The following is an 18,787-nucleotide window of genomic DNA, read 5'->3' as shown; positions in this document are numbered from 1 at the left end:
CTCTGCCTCAGGATGGTGGGATATGTCCGCAACAGGCAAAGAAACCACACCCCATCGCAGAGGAACAAGGCCTAACTGTACAAGTGTATGTGTCATCATAAAATAAAGGGAAAGTGACCTCAAACACACCGCCACAGGAGTCCTTGGCAGAGACGCAGTTGATCAAATCTTCAGGAAATATTTCTTACTTTATATGGTAGTTTTCCGATATGTAAGACTGATTTAAGCTAAAAACAAAACTTGATGGTTTTAATAAAATGTGTGATCTTGGTAGACGGCAAACAGCAAATGCTGTTGGACAGAACAACAAAAACATACAAACGGTCCAAGTCGGATGGGGCGGCAAGACAGTATGCGCCACGATGTTCCTATGCCAATGTTCAAGCGTTACATCCGGTTGAGGTTACCATTGCGACAGATACAACATATATGTAGAATAGGGAAGCCCACAATATCAGATCTCAGATCAGAGATGAGATTGAGATACAACAACAGCACCTCCCCCCAGCAACGGGTGGGAAATGCTGCTCGTGATGGTACGGGATTGGATGAAAGGGTCAGGTTATATCTGACCCATTTGTGTAACGCTAGCGCCCCCCAGGGGACTTGGATATATCTGTACAAATACTCATTTACCTAGAGAGAGAGAGAGAGAGAGAGAGAGAGAGAGAGAGAGAGAGAGAGAGCAAGAATGGGAGGCAGGATAGGGCCGCTCGATGCAGGATTTGAACCGGGCCTCCTACAGTGAAGACTATAGCCTCAACACATAGGGCGGGTGCTCTACCAACTGAGTTAAACACCGCCCCAAAACAGTTTCTTTCTAAGTCTTGTACAGAGTTCGCTTTGATGTTGGAAACAAATAGCTAAAAACTTGCGGTCTCCGCGAGATGTCATGATCAAGTAATTGAGGTCACGAAAGAGTTTATGAGGGAGACTCTGGTCAAAGATGCCATTTACATGTGTGTCTGGAGGTTTTAGCCACTTTCCCCGATGTTTATCACAGTGTGAATATGTTGTCCGGTCGGGGGAGGATGGGTTGTAGGCCGCGAAACTGACGGGAATAACGTCAGGGTGTTGTCAGTTGATCTGGTGAATGATCACTTTCCCACCTCAAAGCTTCCTCTGGTTAGGAATTAAAAGCTATCCTCATCTCTTGTCACATTTGGCTGCGATCAATTTTTGTATTCCTCATAGCTCTCCATTAAAACAACCTGCTCCTCTTGGCTGAAATCAGCAGCCCACGATCGCAGCTCCTTTGATGTGAACGCTCACAGAGCACAAAGCACAAAGCTCAGAGAGGGACTTGACAAACCAAGTTGATAACCACAGTGGTGCAGTTAACTCTGACCAGGGCCTTTATGTTTTGTTAAGCACAGAGCCTGGCTATTTTTTTGTAAATCCATCGGGTCTCCTCTTAAATATGCAACCTTGTGGATAAACATCAGCTGCAGTAAAGTCATCATCTTCATCATAAATCCTTGTTTTCAAATGATTATTAAAACCAATTTGTTGTTATTCAAAGTCACGTCAGTCTTCACTGTGGGTGATGATAGGGACTTCTGCTGGTTACTATAGATGCTCTTTATTTAGGCAGGGATTGTAATAGGGGTAACATTTTCCCATAACGTGCATTCCCAGCCTCAAAAAGCTAATATCCCTTTCCCATTGGCCAAAAAACCCATTTAAACCCGCTAACAATCGGCTTTTGGTGACAGTGGGAAAGACTTACTGACCCCCATCGACCCGGGTCAAACGACTCGGCAAGCGGCGCAGGTTAAAATTGCCTTCAATTGGCTTGGCTCCAATTGGCTTGCAGTGGGAACGCCATACCCGGGTCAACCTGCTAATTCACGTGACGCAGTCACAACTCGTACTAGACGCTTTTCTCATGACAGAAGAGGACATTCAGTGGCAAAAAACACTGACCACAGCTGTAGTGTTTATGTACATGTGATGGGTAATTGTTTTCTTGTGTGTAGTGATGTGTGTGCTGTTACATTCTGTGACAACGGAAACTTCTTGTTTCGCCTCACCAGCTTCCATGCTGCTTGTTTTCTTTCCTTTTTCTCTTTTTGCTGCTCGTTCATTTCACTGTTTTCTGTCGGACTGAAGTTGTCATCAACGTGATGACCTCTCTAGATGCGGTGTGAATGGCCACGCAGCTCTCCAGCTAGAGATCAGACGTGGGTTTTTGGACAGTGGAAAGGAGCCTTATGCCGATTGTAAGTGGGTCAACCCACATTAAAATAACCTGCGTCGACCCACTTATTTTAGTGGGAAAGCGGCTTACGTTTTATATAAATGATGACATTTTAATTTAAGTAATAAATGACGGCCTCTTCACTGAATGTCTGTTAATAAAAAATAAGGCCCTGAAATAACTATAAAACACACTTGTCTCTGATCAGACAGACAGCTGACCTGGCTGTTAGCCTGATCGGGAAGGGGCTAATTGCACAGAATAAATCTCATGCTATAGTGCCTCCATTTCGTAAGTCATCAAGTCCTGGTTAATCCGCTAACTTGGTTTTGTGCAACAGCCACAGAAGAAGGGATGTTTGTGTTTTGAGTCCATACAGTGATGTGTAACCCGACTAATAAGACAGAGAATATTAGAAAAAAAAAACCTCAAATACACACAAGCGACTCGCAAAGCTGTGCCTTGGTAATATTTTCAAACTTGTCTCAATGTATTAGGATTCCAGAGAAAAGTCATGGAGATGCTGGTTGAGATGAGAGACGACATTCGCTCATTGAAGAGATGTTCAAATGTTGAAAGAGGGGAAAGCACTACAATATCCAAGGCATCAACTGTTGAGGCACTAGACCTCGTGGAAAATGGACTGGACTCCCTGGAGGAAAGGCAGAAACTGGTAATGGAAATTTTCTCTAATATGCAGTATTTCATAGTGTGACTTGTCACAGTAATCACACAGGAATCACGGTTTAATTAGCTGAAAGTTTCTTTGGGCTGGTGGTATGTGTAGTTATCAGGTAGAATAAAACGACAACATTAACTGCCCAAATCTCTGAATGGAAATTTTGTCAAATAATATATGGCATGGGCAAAAGCAGAATACCTTTCAGTCAGCGTTGGCCAGAACCACATCCACACTTTCAACTTCTGCAGATGTGGTTGTTCGCAGATGTTATGGGCTGGAGCGCACCGAAACAGTGCTTTGTATGACGTAAAATTCATTTGACGGTATAAATCAAATCCCTTCTCAGTAACGGTTTATATTGCAGTATAAATTTAGTGTAAAAATGATAACGGACGTGTTTGTGAATGGGTTTTTTAATCCCTTATAGCAAAGCTAAATTGATTTAAAAAAAAGAAAAAAAAGAAAAAGAAACAATGTAATTTTTAGAGCATTTATTGTGCAGGAAGCAGATCTCAAAACTCAAAATTAAAACCAGCACTTAATGATGCAAATAGTGCAAATGAACACAAATAACAATGCCATAAATGGTCGGATAAATTGCTCATGTTGCCTGTTTGCTGTCACTTGACACATCTTTTTCTACTCAACATCTGACACACACACACACACACACACACACGAAGAGTGTGTTTCATGGTGAATGAGATGTGAGATCGTTTTGGAGTCTCTGGTTGCTATGGATACGGTACGTCTTCTCTCTACCAGGTTCATAAAGTTGTGGAATTTACTTTCACTTTCGTCAGCTTACCAACTAACTTTACAGCCGAGCCAAGTCCAAGTCTCTGACATAGCACTGTTTTTTTTTTTTTCAAGCTCTCCTGCTCCACTGTCTCTGAGGCAGGTGCAAAAACGTCATCGACGATGGGACTGTAGAACGCAAATCTCTACCGTTGGCCAAATTTAGATAATTTCTACTGCATATACCATACAGCCATACTTAATCCATTTTTCTTTTGTCCCTCGATATTTATTACCCTGCACCAAAGCTTAATGTTTGCAGTTAATCTGTCAAGATGTCAAAGTGCTACAGATATAGGGCTGAGATCAGATAATCAGATGTTGCAGCAGAAACAAGTCTCCATGCTGGTGGCTGTTCACAGACATATTGGCAACATATCATTCATAAAGTCCGATTAACATTTGAACATGTAGTCTGTTAAAGTTGACACAACCATTCATCAAAGGTGCACTCCAGTAGCACATCATTTGCTTACCTGAAATGCTACACAGCGTTTCTTCTAAAATGCATTCATGAAAAAGTAACGGACTGATTTAAAATAGTTAATACGCATTAGACATATCTAAATTGTCCCAGAGGTTCCAGCAGCGGCTGCAGTGTTATGGCACTTTTCCGCTACACAGTCATGGCACGGCTCGGTAAAGGTGCTTTTCCATTACAGCTGAGTTCTCTAGTTCCTCCTCAGCAGGGGCAGGGTCGTCACAGGGGCAATTGTGGGGCCACATTGTCCCCCTCTCTCTTTTATCGATCCTCTCATGATCTCTAAACTCACTCATCTGTTCCTCGATTACAGATCACAGCGTGGTTTTCCACACAGCAGTCATTTCAGTGGGCGCTGTTGCCGCCATGTATTTGAAATTTCTGGGTTTGATTCTCATGTTGGACGCCGCACTCGCACTCTTCCAGGGACGACGCTCTGCCCAATCAGTGGAAGGCAGTTGGCTGACGTCATGTTTTAGTATCGCTTTGGCTCGCTTGGAACCTGGGCTGAGGCGGTACTAAAATAGTACCTGGTACCAGGTATTAGGGCTAGTGGAAAAGCAAAAAAAATGGGCCGTACCGTACCACACTAGTGGAAAAGCGCCATCAGAATACACACACAGAGAAGCTAGGTGGGTTTAGCCTATTAACGTAAATGAAACTGACTAGTGCCCATAAACCAGATCAAACCAGAAACCGGCACAACCCCACTCAACAAGTGGTATGTTTCTTCTTCACTAGGCATGCTTATATGGCTCAACTGTGGCACAATAACTGAGTCTACATAACTCTGTCTAACCTGCCAAGACAAGTCAGTGCGCTTAAATGCATCACTGCCACCCGCTGATGTTGAAATATTATCTTTGCTTCTATTTGTCATTATTGGAATTATGAATGAAATGGATCGAGCAATTTACCAGCCTCAGTTATCGTGCATCACTCTAAAACGTCCTTTTTTTTGTTTCTGTAATTTTAGATAAATAGGTTGTCTAGGATAGGAGGGATCTACCTGAAAGACAATGTCAAGAGGATCATGGAGAAGTAAGTTTGTAACTCTCTGTCAAAAAGATGTTATTAACTCATTGGCTGCCAGCCATTTTCAGAGCAGAGAGCCCCATACTGCCAGCCGTTTTAGAGCATTTTGACCGATATTTCAAGACCCACAGAATATTGTGTTCTTTGACTATGTAAACACCGAAACAACCAAGAGAAGAGTAGACTCTCTTCTTTCATTAGGAAAAAAAGTTAGTTTCTACTTTTTTCCGTTCTTTAGTAAATGGCAGTAGAACATAATCTGGTTTCATTAAAAACACCGGTTTTTGACCAAAACACTGAGAAAACAAGCTTTTTGTGGAAAGAAACATGTCAAGCAGAACAGTGACTTTGACGTCAATATTTTTTGCTTTAGTGACACCTCAAACATCTGAACAGTGTTTTCCTTCTATAAAACAACAGGGATGGGGTGGGTGCATAGCAATAATGCATTATCTGCCGCAAAACTTGAGCATTTCACCATATTTTGTTATGATTCACTAGTGCTATTTTCGTTTAAGTCCAGAGCCGGAGTTACCTGTTGTCATCTGGGGTCTGTAGACTGACCTACTAACTTTTGAACTGGATGATGTCACCGCTGTGGCTCATTCATTTTTTACGGCTGGTTTGTTTACCTGGAACTTGCTACTGCTATACTGTTAACATGGTTAGTTTCTGTGTATTTCCGAATTGGTAAACAAGCAGACCAGACAAAATTTTGGTGAAATGAACGAGTTTCGCATAGAGATGCACAGATCGATCGAACAAAAACTACTTTCTAATGTAACTTTAACTTGATTTTGGTATAGAATGTTTTAATACGTAATCCATGTTATAAATATTATTCTAATTATTATTATAAATGAGGATGTTATGGTATCAGTCTGAAAGGTACGTCAACGCATTTTACTCAGTGGCCTTTGTGCCCTGTCATGTGGCCTTGGTGCCCCTGAAAAAAAAAAAAAAGTGAAGGCCAAATGGACTTGCCCCTAAAATGATGAAATTCCCACCCTGACTGCTGCATTCCCACTAGTAAGCTACAGTTACTCTATGTAAGCTGAGTCCAAGAGTCTCTAGAGTGTGAAATATTGCACATTGCCTCAGCCTGCAATAAAACGGTGGTCAATTCATGATACTTTCTCATCTCCTAATTTTTATACTTAATAATACAATGTCAGTGTTGTGTGAGAAGAATCATTAATTAGATATATGAAAGTTACACAAAACAGTATAGAAGAATTTATGGATTTGACGCTGTGATTGGTGATCGGCAATATCGGGATCGGCAGATACTGCTTTGGGTGATCGGTGATCGGCCCCAAAAATCCCGATCGGTGCATCTCTAGTTTCGTAGCAGATAATGCATTATTTAGAGCCTGTCAGACTTGGGACGAAAGAGAGGGCTCAGATGCAGATTGACAGAAGTAAAATCAAGTTTTATTTTTCTGATTCACAACTCTTCAGATGAGATGATAAATGAAAAGCTATGAAACTCTATGGGGACTGACAAGACGAACAAACACAAAACACACAAAAACATAAGACGCTCCCGAAGGAGGAAAACCTACACTATTCTTAATATCTGAAATATGAAATTTAGAAAAGAAAAGTCACTCCGCAGAGGATGGTACAAGGCTATGAAAAATATACTATTCTATCAATATCAAAATTACAACAAAAGGCACTCCTGAGGGAGGAAAAGAAACAACTAAGAAACAGGCTAAACTGAAACTCAAAATCCTAACCGGACAATTTACAAAATCAAAATCATTCTCTCAAGAGGACAAATACAGAAAAACAAAACAAGACAATACTTATCAAGACGAGAATTCAGGACTGTGAGACAAGGCTTGGGTACACGACGAGACGACGAAATACTTAGACGACGCAGACAGGGGAAGACAAAGACTTTATACACATGAGGGAGGGAGACACAGGTGCAAACAATCAGGGATTAGGGATGACGTCAGACCAGGAACACAGGAGGAAGGGCACGTGATCTGAAACGAGAGGGAAGTTACTTTCAAAATAAAACATGAATCCACAAGACAGATCCCAAAGACAAGACAACCTCACCATGATGTGACAGAGGCTGCCTTTCGTTGCCCCGGTCACTTGCATTATATGGATATACATGGCTCTGGACTCCAAATGATACCAAAGTTATCCGGGTGAGTAAATGATCATATTTTATGCCAGAAACAAGGTTAAGCATGGGTCCAAAATGTTGAAATGGCGGTCTTGCCAGGTAATGAATCCTGACAGTTTGGATGAACCCATGGATCCTCATTCTAGCACCATCAGTAGAACCACTGTGACGTCCACATTAAACACAACATATTTGTTAGCAAAAATTAACTAGTGAAAGATATTGTGAGTTGATTATTTGGGCTTTTTAGTCATTTTGTTTTTGTATCCACAGGCTGATGAGCAATGACCTCATGAGCAAATTCAACATGAAAGGAGGGAGGGGCATGCTTGTCTTTACCAAGCTATGCTCTTTCAGTGTCATTACAGGTAAAAAGCATATTTTCAGTGCTCTCTCTGTCTCTCTCTCTCACTTTCTCACACACAGGGTGAATTCCAATTCTCCCCTTAGCCCTAGCCTTTGGCCCTACCCCTTCGTTTTGCATGTTCAGAAGATGATTAGGGGGAAGTGGTAGGGCTCTCTGGCCCTTAAAACGGAGATTTTTCAGAGGCACACTTCAAACCGAGGGGTATGACAAGTTTCCCAGAATGCATCTCGCGGCAATCGGCAGCGGTAGCCGTAAAACGAAAAGCTGTTTTTTTTCTCACTGTAGCGCTGTCATTATGTCACTTTAAGTTTTGATATTTTTTCATGCGAGATAGCACCTGTCTAGATCCCCAATGTGCGGTTAGTTTACCCAAATGATGGCTGTTTAGAAGTTTGCTCCGACGTTTTTCAGAGAACTGAAGCTCCACCTGTGGAGCAGATCAACGGCTCATCACAGAGGCAGCAGCATGTCTGGAGAGCTCGTCGGCCGGCCAACCTCCGTCGTCATCCCGGGTGAAAAGACGCCAAGGGAGACTACTGATGACCTATGTGATTGTTGAAGGGGTGTCCCAATTCGTAGGGGTTGACTTTTAACCCCTGCCCCTTGTAGCTCTGTTTCAAGGGTTAAGGCAGGAACACACCGGCCCAACCGTTGACGTCTGAAGCGTTTGGGAGACTCGGATGAGGTCGGGAACAAATATGTTTGGCATGTTCAACTGCGTCGGAAGCTTTTGGAGCCACACGGACGTTGTCGGCTCCGATTGAGCATGCGAAGTCTGAGGAGGAGGGCTGTCGGACGTCTGAGCCATTGGATTCTCTGATTGGTTGTGTGCCAGCTGAATGGCCGTTCTGATTGGCGGTGTGCTAGCAAATCAGGGCGGTGTGCGGGAGGGTGGAATACTGTGTGCGCTTTGTAAAACTGTAGTATTATGTAGTATTTATGTCTATCTAAAAGTAGACAAGAATTCGGCTACACCTACAGTTAAATATTTCCTACAAAATTATGATCTGGCTCTCAACAATAAAAGCATTGTTTTGTTTCCTTTTTTTTTGTGACAACTGTTTTGATTTTTGCTCTGAAGCAGAATTTAAATATTCTTAAGTGTTTTATTAAAAAGCCTTTTTGTTAACCAGTCTTAGTCATTTGACCATACAGCTAAACAGTGTTTTAAATACTTACCAACAAAAGTTTACATATCAAACACCAATGCTGGATAGACACTGAATTCTAGTTAAATGAAAAATGCGTTGAAATCAAAACCAAACAATAGTTTGACATTAAATTATACTGTTAAATAGAAGTTGCACTGTAGTTGAACATGAAAATCTGTTTGACATCAAAATCCAATATTGGTTTCATATCAAAATATAATGTATGTTGGATTAGACTTAAAATTCACATGTTGGATGGATGTTATATTTTAATTGAAAAGAGTTGATGTTTAAACCCAATGTTGATTTGATATCAAAATCCAACGTCACATAATTATGTTGTATTGTAGCTGAAAATGAAAATCAGGATAACGTCTAAACCATCTAAACGTAAATTTGATATTAAAATCCAATGATGTATAGATGCTATATTTTAGTTGAATATACAAGTCAGGTAGGTGTCTAGATCTGAGTTGATATCAAAGTCCAACATTCGCTGGATATTATATTTTAGCTGAAAATGAAAACTGGGTTAACGTCAAACCCCAACATTGTTTTGATATCCAAATCCAACGTTGGATATATGTTATATTTTAGTTGAAAATGAAAATCGGGTTAACGTCAAAACCCAACGCTGATTTGATGTCCAAGTCCAACGTTGGATATATGTTATATTATAGTTGAAAATGAAAATTGGGTTTACATCTAAACCCGACGTTGATTTAATATAAAAATGTAACATCTGTCTAACGTTGGATTTTGATATCAGATCAACGTTAAGTTTAGACGTTAACCTGATTTTAATTTTCAACCAAATATTAACGTCTATTCAACATAGGAGGCCAACGTCTCTATGACGTCTAATTGACGTCTGGTGCCAGCTGGGATTGTTTCCTTGGTTGTACTGAAAACTACACACTGTGATATTGTAAATGCGCTGAGTGTTAATTATTACTGTGTAATGAATATTTGTTCATGTGGTCAATTTATATGTAAATATTACGTGATGAATACCAAGTGTTGAGTTTTTTTTTTTTGTTTTTTTTTATGTGTTGCTATAGGTCACTTGTACAATTATACATGCAAGTGACATAGTGTTATGTTGTGGCCAGTGTGCATAATACTGCTGCCTTCAGACTGTTTGGTGTCGTATTTAGTTGTGGTTGGTGACTATCTATGCAATAAAAGTCAGTTTGTGACAATTGTTACCTTGGTGGTATTCATTTAATTTGAGCACCAAAAAAATAAAAAAAATTGAGCACCCACGGGCAAAAACATAAATCGCTATGGCTGCCAGTGCAACCCAGCAGCGGACCATCTCAACATCTTTCCTAAGTTCTGCAAGGTACAAAACTGAATCGAAGTAACAACAGACCAAGGAGCAGACCATAGCTAGATGGATTGGATGCACAGGTTTACCACTCACAACAAATGAAGACAAGGACTTTGTGCTAATAATGGAGATAGTAGATAGGAGATTAACAGTTCCAAAGAAAACTAAAATGAGCAATTAGTTCAAAACACACAACCAATAATTTTATTATTATTTATGAGAATTGCACTTTATTTTTCTTAATGTTTTTGATTTTGCACAGACAGAAGACAGTAAGTTCAGAGTTAGGTAGTCTATTTCAATAATAGTGTACTTCATTTTAAATAAATGTCACATGCATTGCATATAATTCAGGGAGGATGAATATCTTTTTCAGGGAGCATGTATATTTTTCAGGGAGAGCAGGCCTTATGCTTATTTTATGTGAGATTATCTTAAGTGAAAAAGCCACGGTCATGTTTTTGACCTTAAGAATTAAATAAAATACACGTTTTACATTACAACTGTTAAATCTATGTCTGTATTGCATATTCAAACCTGAATACCATTCCATAACAGACTGATGGATACTGGATGGATGGATGGACCAATGACCGGAAATTATGGAGAAACATTTAGTCAAATAAGTCCACTGTAGATTTAGTCAACTAAAATCTGCTAACATTTGGTCTACTAAAACTATACTAAGACTAAAACTCTTATATTTAGTTGACTAAAACTAGACTAAGACTAAAAGATTTCAGATGATTAAAATATGACAAAACTAAATGGTGTGTTATTCAAAAGACTAAGGCTAAATCAGAATTTGCTGTCAAAATTAACACTGTTACAATGTGCATCTGAATGCAACACAAGTGTCAAACTCTGACACAGACAGCAGACAAGCATATATTAAATTAAGGAGATAAACAACACCAAGATGCAGCAGAGTCTCTTATGACATTACTTTTTCTGTACAAACATTTACTTGCCAGTGTGGTGAATATTACCTGATCTACTTGCCAAACAGAAAATATACCCACATTCAGCAATTGTTAGACAGAAATATTTCTACAGTTCCATTCACACTTCTTGTAGAAATTGTATGCTACTGAAAATTACACCCATTACATGTCTGAGCAGATACTAAATTCTCAGATGTAATGTTACTGCTCAAACTCCGCAGCAACAGCACACATCAGTCTATTACTCTCTCAAGTTTTGCCATCACAATGATGTTAACAGCAGGTAAATAAACCACAAACACATCAATCTGTGGACAGGATTGCTGTTAATGACCTCCAGCTACACTGCATGTTTGCCATCACTAACAAGTTATTGATTTGCAGAAAATGTATTTCAAAATAGAACACATTTCAGTTCTTATTATTTTAAAGTCTTCATTAAACAAGTGGTGGGCTGGGACTGGGTCAAATATCATAAGCTGAACATGATTAAAAGTAGGATAAGGCATAACAGGACTACTTTTAATACAAAGGTACTAATTGACCGATGCTGCTGATGATATGGAATAGACCACGACTGTAATAAAGTTGAAACAACAGTCTCCTCTGACCAGGGTCTCAAAATGTCCAAATATTGACTTGCTAAAATATGTTTGTGCTAGCCCACATCACAATATGACCACGGTGTAACAGTTGTGACAACAGGATACTGAAATACAAAGGAATTTACTGAGAACTGGGGGTAGAAGGTGCTATAACCAGTGTTGCAACATCTCTCTGTGGGAATCTAAAGGGTTCTTCTCTTAATTATTTCTGTTTGATCTCTGCTCTAAATAGCTGTTTTATTACTCCCTATTGTGATAAGTGAATGGAGGAAAATTATTTTTTGAAATCAGTTTTTTTTTGCTGGATTTTGATAAAACGCTTTGTAGTTGGAAGACAAACTTAAAGGATAACTTCAGCTGATTTAAACATGCAGCTTCATTGCTCAGGCTACCCTTGACTTGTCAGTACCGAAGACGCAAACACATTTGGTCCAACCATTACAGGGCTCTGTGAACAGAGAGTTAGTATTGACAGCTAACAGCATGGGGTCAGAACTTTACACTGTGTTTTAAGCATCTTAACATGCTCCAAATCTCACCCCAAATGTTATACAACATCAGCAGACAACTTAGAACACAGCACTGTAGAGTGTATGACTCAAAATGAATAAAAAAAGCAGTTAAAACAGTGTGTTTGTGCAAGGAGCTACATACCGGTTTGTTGACATATGTGTCTTCCGTTAGCTAAACCAAACTAGTATATCCATCGAGGCTTTACTGTTTTTAACGTTATGCAAATTAGCAAAAAATCTGTAATAATGGCTTTCATGGTGCAAGAGGCTTTTTTGTAGAGGACAATCAGGAGGACGTGTATGAAAAATTTCAAGTCAATAGCACTTATGGTTTGGCGGGGAGAACCTTTCGAAGTTCACACCCTTTGTTACAGTGCCCCCATCTGACGGATTGGGATCAAGTTTTTGGAGCAGCATGTGGACATCATCTATACTCACCGTACCAAGTTTTGCGTCTCTGGGTCCTTCCAGCTCGCCATAAATTAATAAAACGCAAACAATGATGGTTAATGATGAATAGGCCACGCCCACTCTCACCTATCAACATGGCACTCAAGATATTAGTCAATACTAGCCCCTAAAGCATGCATACAAAAATTTGGTGAAATTCCATCCTATAGTCTTTGAGATATGAATGTGTACCATTTATAGTGCGCCCTATTGGTTGAGCTCAACATGCTTTGGTAGTCAGATTCCCAGTACAGTTGTGAACCTACCCTTCAAGTTTTGTGATGATAGGGCTAAGGGTGTCGGAGTCATTTCTAAGCCCTGCCCATTGCAAAATACATTGGTCCGTGGCCATGTTTTTTGACCAATCTGGCTCATTTATAGTAAAAATATGTCTTCTCATACCCCAAAGCTGTATATCAAATTTTGTGTTGATAGAATCAATTGTCAGGTTTCACAAAATGGCAGGCAGGAACCCAATAGCACGACACAAAAGAAACAGTTCAGTTACAAAAGAATATCTTTAATTACAAGCGAGGGTCAAACCAGGTAGTCAGTCAGCGAGGCAAACAAATCCAGAGGGAGCAGGCAAGAGGGAGAGTCCAAAGTCCAAAGGCAGGTCAAATCACAAGCAGGCAGGATCAGATTCAGAAAATACAGAACGCTGGAGAGCTAGGGAAACACACTAGACAATCTGGCAAAGAACTGAGGGAACAGGCTCTGTATAAATACTGAGGGGGCTGATTAGCTGATGAGGAGCAGGTGAGTAAGGGGTGGAGCAGATCAGGTGGATCAAACCAACAGGTAATGCAGAGCAGGGGGGAGAGGCAGTGTCTGAAATGACATGAGAGTTAGTGAGGAGAAAACATGAAACAGACAGATGAAAAACTAAAGTCTGGCTGAAGTTGTGACAGAACCCCCCCTACAAGGGACGGCTCCTGATGTCCCACCAGGCTGGTCAGGATGGTCCCTATGGAAAGCTGAGATGAGGTCAGAGTCCAAGATGTTACGAGCTGGAACCCATGAGCGCTCCTCAGGGCCATAACCCTCCCAATCGACGAGGTATTGAAGACCCCTTCCCCGCCGTCGCGACTTGATGAGACGATGAACAGAGTAAGCAGGGCCCCCCATCAATGAGCCGGGGGGGTGGTGGGGGTCTGGAGGAGGGCTGAAGTTGGCTGTCTTTAACAGGTTTGACCTTGGAGACATGGAAGGTGGGATGAATCCTCATGGAGCGAGGAAGGCGGAGACGGACTGCAGCAGGGTTAATGACCTTACTGATGGAGAACGGGCCTACAAACCTTGGGGCCAACTTCCTGGACTCTACCTGGAGTGGGAGATCATGTGTGGACAGCCAAACCCGCTGATCAGGAGTGTAGCGGGGTGCAGGGGTCCGACGGCGGTTGGCATTATTCTGGTACCGGTTGGACGTACGCAGAAGAGCAGAATGGGCTCGTAACCAGGTGCGACGACAGACAGACGGGACACTGGCTTCTTGCTCCTGGTCAGGGAACAGTGGAGGTTGATATCCCCGCGAGCACTGGAAAGGAGAAAGCCCCGTTGCAGAGCTTGGAAGAGTATTGTGAGCATATTCAACCCACAGAAGCTGCTTGGACCAGGAGGATGGGTTCTGGGACGTGATGCAACGCAAGGCCGTCTCCATTTCCTGATTCATCCGTTCAGTTTGCCCGTTAGATTGAGGATGGAAACCAAAGGATAGACTGACCGTGGCTCCCAACAGCTGACAAAACTCTGTCCAGAAACAAGAAGAGAACTGTGGCCCCCGGTCTGAGACAATGTCACAGGGGATGCCGTGCAGACGGAAAACATGATGCAACATAAGTTCGGCAGTTTCTTTAGCAGATGGTAATTTGGGCAATGGAACAAACTGAGCAGATTTAGAAAATCTGTCCACAATAGTAAGAATGGTGGTGTTACCATCTGAGGGAGGCAGTCCAGTGACAAAGTTGAGTGAGATGTGGGACCATGGGCGATGAGGAATAGGCAGTGGCTGAAGAAGGCCGAAAGGGGCATGGCGAGCGGTCTTGTGCTGAGAGCAAATCTGGCAGGCTGCGATAAACTCCTTGGTGTCTTCTTCCATGGAAGCCCACCAGAAACGCTGCTTCAGCAGAGCTAGGGTGCGCCTAACCCCCGGGTGACAGGCAAGGCAAGAAGAATGTTCCCACTGGAGGACCTGGGAGCGAAGATTTACAGGCACATACAGACAATTATCAGGGCAAGCACTGGGAGCTGGGTGATCGGCCTGAGATTTTTTTACCTTCTCCACAATGTCCCAGGTAACTGCGCCGATGACCACCTTCTTGGGGAGAATACTCTCAGGTTGTGTGGGATCGTTGTCAGACTGGAACTGACGGGACAGTGCATCAGGTTTGACGTTCCTCGAACCTGGGCGATAAGACAGGGTAAAGTCAAAACAATTAAAGAATAATGCCCATCTGGCCTGACGGGAGTTCAACCGTTTGGCTGACCGGATGTACTCCAGGTTTTTGTGGTCTGTCCACACCACAAATGGATGCTTCGCTCCCTCCAACCAGTGCCTCCACTCCTCGAGAGCCATCTTGACAGCCAATAACTCTCGATTTCCAACATCATAATTCCTTTCTGCTGGGGACAATTTGCGGGAGAAGAAAGCACACGGATGCAGCTTTTGATCCTCTACTGACCGCTGAGATAGGACTGCCCCCACCCCGGAGTCTGACGCATCCACTTCCACAACAAACTGGCACTCAGGATCTGGAAGGATGAGAATAGGAGCAGAAGAGAACCGTGATTTTAACTCTCTGAACGCCCTGTCTGCGGCAGGGGACCATTGAGAGGTTACCTTCAGAGAGGTGAGCGCTGTCAGGGGGGCTGCCACAGAACTATAATTGCGGATAAACCTGCGATAGAAATTAGCAAACCCCAGGAATTGTTGGAGTTTCTTCCGAGAGGTGGGCATTGGCCAATCCACCACCGCCTTAACCTTGGTGGGATCCATGTGAATACGTCCTACTGAAATGATGTATCCCAGGAATGACACCTCAGTGGTGTGGAACTCAGACTTCTCCGCCTTCACGAACAACTGGTTCTCTAGGAGTCTCTGGAGGACACTACGAACATGCTGCAGATGTTCCTGTTTGGACTTAGAAAAGATGAGGATGTCATCCAGATATACAAACACAAATATATTGAGGAAATCCCTGAGCACATCGTTCACCAAGGCCTGGAATACTGCCGGAGCATTCGTGAGTCCGAAAGGCATAACCAGGTACTCGTAGTGGCCCCTTGGGGTATTAAAAGCCGTTTTCCACTCATCACCCTCCCGAATGCGCACAAGGTGATAGGCGTTCCTCAGATCAAGCTTGGTGAACACAGAAGCCCCTTGCAACAGTTCAAATGCAGAAGAGATGAGTGGGAGGGGGTACCTGTTTTTGTTGGTGATGTCATTCAGACCACGGTAATCAATGCAGGGCCGGAGAGATTTGTCCTTTTTGTCCACGAAGAAAAATCCAGCTCCAGCAGGAGACGAAGAGGGACGGATGATGCCTGCTGCCAGTGCGTTGTTAATGTATTCATCCATCGCCTTGGTTTCAGGAGCTGACAGAGAGAAGAGTCTCCCCCTTGGTGGTGATGAGCCAGGGAGGAGGTCAATGGCACAATCATACTGGCGGTGTGGGGGAAGCGAGGTGGCCCGTACTTTGTTAAACACCTCCTTTAAGTCATGGTATTCGGATGGGACATTAGTGAGATCTGGGAACTCGTTAGCAGAAGAGGTGTTGAAGATAGGTAAAGAGGCAGATTTCAGACAGACCGCATGACAGTGTTCACTCCATTGTAGAATGGAACCAGTTCTCCAGTGGATTATGTTTTATTAACCAAGGAAACCCCAGGATGACTGGCTGCTGAGGAGTGTTTATCAGATGAAAGGTAAGTGATTCAGTATGGTTACCTGATATGCCCAGATGAACAGGAACAGTGCGGTGGGTTACAGTGCAGAGAAGACGCCCATCCAGAGCAGTAGCCTTGATAGGCTCAACTAAGGGTTCCTGATTAATACCCAGCTGCATGGCAAGATCATGATCCAGAAGGTTAGTGTCAGCCCCGGAGTCAATGAGGACAGAGACTGTGTGCGATTGTCCATTCCAGTTGAGCTGGGCATGAAGCAGTGACCGAGAGGGCATTTCAAAGTTCCTGATGCGGCTCACCAGCGCCCTCTGGATTCCTGGTGAGCCCTGTCTTTTACTGGACAGGAAGACATGTAATGACCTCCCTGTCCACAGTACATGCAGCAGTTCTCCCTTTGCCGCCTCTGTCGTTCGGCAGCTGACAGCCTGGTCCGGCCAAGTTGCATGGGCTCAACTGGGTCGCCAGGGGCACTTGCAGGAGGAGAAAGCATTAAAGGTGAAGGTGACGCTGGAGGCCGGGGAAGGCTTCTGGGAGTACGGGACAGTGCTCTCTCTCGTCTCCTCTCCTGGAAACGTCCATCGATGCGGATAGCCGTGGCGATGAGAGCGTCTAAATCTGTCGGAGCTGCCAGCTCGTCTTTGATGTCATCAGAGAGTCCGTTGTAGAAAGCATCAGCCAGGGAAGAAGAGTTCCAGTCATTCTCCGCAGCCAGTGTACGGAACTCAATGGAATAATCAGTCACTCTCCGGCTCCCCTGAACCAAGTTAAACACGAGCAGCCTCTCGACCAGGAGTAGCATGGTCAAACACCTTCCGAAGACCCTCAGAGAAAGCAGTCACAGAGGAACAAAGAGCTGACTGCTTGTCCCACTCAGCGGTGCCCCACTCCCGAGCACGCCCGGTAAGCTGGGTAATCATGAATGCCACTCTTGACCTCTCAGTGGGATATGCGAGAGGCTGTAGTTCAAAAGTCAAAGAGCACAGAGTCAGAAAAGAGCGGCAGGTACCTGGGGCTCCTGAAAAGCGCTCGAGAGCGTTCAAACGGGGTTCTGGACCCGAAACAGCAGGAACAGAAGTACTGGTGGGTGGTGGAACAGCTGGCATTTGCCTGACCTGCATGAGGTGCTGGAGTTGACCAGTCAGAGTCTCCAGATGTTGATTGTGGTGTGCAGAAGACTCCTGGAGAGCCACCTCCATGGCAGTGAAGCGTTTCTCCTGCTGGTGTAGAGCAGCAGCTTGTGCTGCCAGTTCTTGCTTTATGTTCTCCATGGCGGCTGGGTTCATTCCTTTGGCCAGATTGTTCTGTCAGGCTTCACAAAATGGCAGGCAGGAAGCCAGTAGCACGACACAAAAGAAACAGTTCAGTTACAAAAGAATATCTTTAATTACAAGCGAGGGTCAAACCAGGTAGTCAGTCAGCGAGGCAAACAAATCCAGAGGGAGCAGGCAAGAGGGAGAGTCCAAAGTCCAAAGGCAGGTCAAATCACAAGCAGGCAGGATCAGATTCAGAAAATACGGAACACTGGAGAGCTAGGGAAACACACTAGACAATCTGGCAAAGAACTGAGGGAACAGGCTCTGTATAAATACTGAGGGGGCTGATTAGCTGATGAGGAGCAGGTGAGTAAGGGGTGGAGCAGATCAGGTGGATCAAACCAACAGGTAATGCAGAGCAGGGGGGAGAGGCAGGGTCTGAAATGACATGAGAGTTAGTGAGGAGAAAACATGAAACAGACAGATGAAAAACTAAAGTCTGGCTGAAGTTGTGACACAATCTTTCAAAAGTTCTATTCATTTTACTGTTTTTCACATTATGTAAATTAGCAAAAAATCTAGGTAGGCGGAGCTTTATGGTCCGTTGACTTTTTTATAGAGCACATGGAGCTGGACTTGTGTGTCATATTTCAGGTCAGTCAGAATTACGGTATGAGGGGTGTCGCCCTCCCAAAAATGCATTTTCAATCCTTAATTACAGCACCACCATCCGGTTGTCTGGGCTCATATTTTAATAAAAGTTGATGCACATCATTTCTAATCATTGGGCCAAGTTTCAAGTTTCTGGCCCATTCCAGCTCATGTGAATTTGAGCTCAAGCAGCAGACAACAAAAAATTAATAAACCGGCACAATTTTAGAACCCTATATTTAAAAAAAAATATATAATAAAAAAAATATAGATTTG

Source organism: Acanthopagrus latus, chromosome 3, assembly GCF_904848185.1.
Source record: "Acanthopagrus latus isolate v.2019 chromosome 3, fAcaLat1.1, whole genome shotgun sequence".
Classification (NCBI taxonomy): Eukaryota; Metazoa; Chordata; class Actinopteri; order Spariformes; family Sparidae; genus Acanthopagrus; species Acanthopagrus latus.
Note: the sequence above shows the minus strand (reverse complement) of the source record.